Source organism: Nicotiana tomentosiformis, chromosome 6 (assembly GCF_000390325.3).
Source record: "Nicotiana tomentosiformis chromosome 6, ASM39032v3, whole genome shotgun sequence".
In the NCBI taxonomy this organism is placed as follows: domain Eukaryota; kingdom Viridiplantae; phylum Streptophyta; class Magnoliopsida; order Solanales; family Solanaceae; genus Nicotiana; species Nicotiana tomentosiformis.
In genome coordinates this window covers 147,300,457-147,305,506 of record NC_090817.1, presented here as the reverse complement: position 1 = coordinate 147,305,506, position 5,050 = coordinate 147,300,457, and the positions used below count along the sequence as shown (strand labels likewise).

The following is a 5,050-nucleotide window of genomic DNA, read 5'->3' as shown; positions in this document are numbered from 1 at the left end:
TCTATCGGAAACAACCTCTCTACCCCAGGGTAGAGGTAAGGTCTGCGTACACACTATCATCCCCAGACCCCACTAGTGGGATTATACTGGGTTATTGTTGTTGTTGTTGTTGTTGTTGTTGTACTTATAACATTAAGAAAATATTAAAAAAATATTCAGAATAATTTAGTAGCGAAAATAGGCCCATGCGATGAGTTCCAAAGTGCAATATTTTTATTTTCGAAAATACTCTTCATAATTTTTATTTTATTTTTTAAAATAAAATACAATGTCAAAATTTCAACATAAGGTGATATAACCCTTCTTGAATAATCAACCCGTTAAAGCAACTTCATAACAAAATTATACTTTACATAAATTTCAAACTATCGGGTATAAAAAGGAAAACTAGTTTTCTCCTTTGTACATATATATAAGACAAAGTGTAAATTTAACATATTGCAAGACTTGAGTTATTAACACACCTTAAAACAGCAAAATAAGTTATCAAATTCAAGTTATAAGATTTTGGTCTTAATATCCAAATTCTCCAAATAACATACATAAGTGTGACATATATATCATGTACAAGTCCCAAAACTATACAAAACCATGGTGCATATGCAAATGTGATCTCCATAAGTGCTCCCAAAAAGACTACTTCATAAGTCCGTCTTCAAATTTCATCCCGTACATTACCTACGATAGAAAACAACTATCGCTAAGCATAAAGCTTAGCGGCATATAAACTTTGGGCTTGGAGCCATTAACTTCTCCAATTCCCATTTTCAGTCATAGGTAGCTCAAATGAAATATAATTTAAAATAAGAGAACATATATATCAAAAGTATCAAATATCAACCCTTAAAGTGTTTCCAAATATCAATAACAATGTTCAAGATTCAAGAGTTGAGAAAGTATACTATCAATTTAAGAAAGCTTGTCAAATATCCACTTTTCGCCCAATATGTACGTCATGCCATCACACTAAGCATAATCAGATATCAAGATGGACCGAAGTCCCAAATCAAGTAGGGTCAAAACCCAATAGTCAAGAGAATCAAGAACCATATTAAAAATGGCTTCCTAGTTCATACTTAACACAGACAGGTTCCATAATTTAAGACGAACTACAAATCCAAAGTTAAGATGGCAAAAGATCCAAATCAAGAGGCATGTCAAGACGAGTGACAAAGTCATTGCCACAAGAAGGACAAAGTCCTAACAGGAATGCAAAATGATCAAACAATCTGTACGAGTGGGCGATTTAGCAAATATCTTGCAATACTTGATATAACACGAATACAATGCTATTAATTGAAGACACGAAAAATAAAATATCAGGTTATTTCAAAATATTCTAGCAAGTAAAAAGAGTACAAATTTTATATACAAACCTTGGTGTTTTACCACAAAATAGTTCAACCACAACTTGAGGACGTTCGAATCGTCTACGCCCTAGACAAACCAAATCCGTCCACTTTCTCAAACTCTTCCCCTTAGCTTTTACAAGAATATATATACCTTAAATACATAATAAAATATCTATATAAGTTCAGTGATTTAACATGTCAAACTAAATATGATATTGGTGAAAATTACCCAAAATGTTTGAAACAGAAATTCTGGACAGTATCACTGTCTCGTGTTGGAACTCAGATTTGAAGATGAAAAAGGACAAACTAGATTGTGTGGTCTTCTTTGCAGTTGTAGATATGTGTCTTAGGGTTTCAGAACATCTTGAATCACCACCATATCAATTTTTTTACAAAATGTTATGCTAAAATTACTAACAGTAGTATAGGGAGGGTTTGTAAAACAGAAAATCTGGGCAACACTTGCCCTGTACTTTATCACCTATTTTCGGGTAAATAAAAGACAAACCAGATTTTAGTTCCTTCATAAGATTTATAGATTTATGAAATAGATTTCCAAAAAGTCTTAGATCACTTAAAACAGAGCTCTATACAAAAATATATGAAGAAAACACTAATAGCTGTCTAGTATAAAAAAGGGTTTAGTAACTTACCACAAAAGAGAGGAGAAACTTGAGCTTCACCAAGAACGAATTTTGCAGGTTGGTTTAGTGGAAATTTATGGTGGTTTCCATGAAGTTTTCAGGTGATAATAAGGATATAAAGTAGGGGTTTTCTTTTTCTTGAAAGAATGAAAATGGGGAGTTTATGGAAGACTAAGTCAATCAAAGTTATCTTTAATAATTTTGGATAAATATGAAATAAAAATGGCTGCCCAACTACTAAATATCCTTAGATAAATACAAAAGGGTGGCAGCCCAAAAACTTAATTATAATATATTTAACAACAATTCATCAAAATAATATTAAGTGTTACACATAGCAACACCATGAAACTTCTTTGTCAATATTAACACAACCTAGAGTAAGGAATTTTCATGTATTGTAAATTTCACGTTTAGGAAGTGCGAAGTAAAAATATCTCCTCATTATAAAGATGCTCAATCGAAAATGCAAATATTAGTAAAAATTTGGGGTGTTACAACTCTCTCCCCCTTAAAAGAATTTCGTCCCGAAATTTACCTGGTACTAGTCCCTAAACAAATGTGGATATTGAAATCGCATATCCTCTTTTCGCTCCAGGTAGCTTCTTTGCCAGAATGATTTTTTCAAAGAACTTTCACTAAGGGGATGCTCTTGTTTCTAAGCTCCTTTAACTCACGCATTAAGATTTTGATTGGTTCTTCTCCATATGTCAAATCAGGATTGACCTCGATAGATTCAATAGAAAGAACATGAGATGGATCTAAGCGGTATCTTCTAAGCATAGAAACATGGAAGACGTTGTGGATCTTGTCTAACTCTGGTGGAAGAGCTAGTTTATAAGAAACTGGGCCAACTCTCTCAAGCACTTCATAAGGTCCAATAAATCGTGGACTAAGTTTACCTTTTTGGCCAAATCTCATAATCTTCTTCCATGGAGAAACCTTTAAAAATATCTTATCACCCGCTTTATACTCAATTTCACGCCTCTTAAGATCAGCATAAGACTTTTGTCTGTCTGAGGCAATTTTTAAGCGATCCTTCATGATTTTTACCTTATCTTTTGTTTGTTGAATAATCTCAGGACCCATCAATTTTCTTTCACTAACCTCGTTCCAACAAAGAGGCGTTCTGCATTTTCTCCCATACAAAGCTTCATAAAGAGGCATGCCTATACTTGATTGGTAGCTATTATTGTAAGTAAATTCTATCAGGGCTAAGTGTTTATCCCAACTACCCTCAAACTCAATAATGCAGGCTTGAAGCATATCCTCCAAGATTTGTATTACCCTCTCAGACTGGCCCTCTGTTTGTGGATGCAAAGCGGTACTAAAATTCAACCTAGAACCCAAAGCTTCTTGCAAGTTAGACCAAAATCTGGATGTAAACCTTGGATCTCTATAAGACACAATAGAAATAGGGATTCCATGCAGCCTCACAATCTCATTAATGTATAATTCTGCCAAACGTTCCAGTGAGTAGTCCATTCTGATTGCCAAGAAATGAGCACTCTTAGTTAGTCTATCTACAATGACCCAAATTGTATCATGATTTCTTTGAGTACGTGGAAGTCCAGAAACAAAGTCCATCATTATCCTTTCCCATTTCCACTCAAGTATTGACAAGGGTTGCAGTAGACCAGCTAGGACTTGATGTTCAGCTTTTATTTGTTGACATACTAAGTATTTAGAAATGAACTCTGCAATGTCTTTCTTCATACCACTCCACGAGTAGTGCTCCTTGATGGTCCGGTACATTTTATTACCTCCAGGATGCATTGCATAAGGCGAACTATGTGCTTCAATCAAGATCTGCCTCCTCAATTCATCATCAATAGGAACATACAACCTATTTTTATAAAATAAGGTATCATCTTTCTTCAATGTAAAATCTGATTCTCTTCCATTTTGGACTTCTTCAACCCGTTTCACAAGTTTCTCGTCTAACTTCTACGCTTTTTGGACCTGCTCAAGTGAGACTGGCTTGACTTGCAAATTAGCAATGATAGAACCATTAGAATTAAATGAAAGACAAACATTCATGGCTCTTAATTCAAGAAGCAAGGGCAAATGACTTAGAGTTAAACTTGCAAGGGAATTGTGACTCAACGCATCTGCAACCACATTAGTTTTACCAGGACGATAATCAATCATGCAATCATAATCTTTGATGAGTTCAAGCCATCTACGTTGTCTCAAGTTTAACTCTTTTTGTGTACTCAATTACTTCAAACTTTTGTGATCCGTAAATATATGACATTTCTCCCCGTACAAGTAATGCCTCCAAATTTTTAAGGCAAAAACAATGGCAGCAAGTTCAAGATCGTGAGTGGGATAATTCAACTCATGCGATTTCAACTTTCGAGAGGCATAAGCAATTACTTTCCCTTCTTGTATCAAAACACAACCCAAGCCATAGTGAGATGCATCACTGTATAGCACATAATCTTTCCCTTCAGCTGGCAAAGAAAGTATTGGAGCTTGTGTCAACAAGGATTTGATCTTTTCAAAGCTCTCTTGACACTTGTCATCCCACACAAATTTGGCATCTTTCCCCATAAGTTTGGTCAAAGGAGAAGCTATAATAGAGAAGCCCTTCACGAACCTGCTATAGTATCCTACTAAACCCAAGAAACTTCTGATCTCAGTTGGAGTTTTAGGAGGTTTCCAATCAACAATAGCTTGAATCTTACTAGGATCAACCTTCACACCTTCAGCTGATACAATATGCCCCAAAAATGCCACTTCACTCAGCCAAAATTCATATTTGGAAAGCTTCGCATAGAGTTTCCTCTCTTTCAGAATTTGCATGACAATCCAGAGATGTATTGTAAATTTTCATGTAAGAATTAACACAACCTAGAGTAAAGAATTTTCATGTATTTTAAATTTCACGTTTAGGAAGTGCGAAGTAAAAGTATCTCCTCATTATAAAGATGCTCAATCTAAAATGAAAATATTAATAAAAATCTGGGGGTGTTACAATGACTACCTATTCTTCCGAGCAGTTGGCTCGAATTTATATCTGCGAGATTGTCAGGCTTTATGGCATAC

General features: G+C 34.8%; 1 long non-coding RNA gene across 1 annotated transcript; it reads right to left on the bottom strand.

Moving 5' to 3' along the window:
* Positions 1 to 452: 452 nt before the first annotated feature.
* LOC138895018 (uncharacterized) lies at positions 453 to 1,659 on the bottom strand. Its single transcript, XR_011409216.1, has 2 exons — positions 1,377 to 1,659; positions 453 to 678 (listed from the first exon to the last, which is right to left on the bottom strand). It is a non-coding gene; the product is annotated as an uncharacterized lncRNA (long non-coding RNA).
* Between the last annotated feature and the right edge of the window lie 3,391 nt (positions 1,660 to 5,050).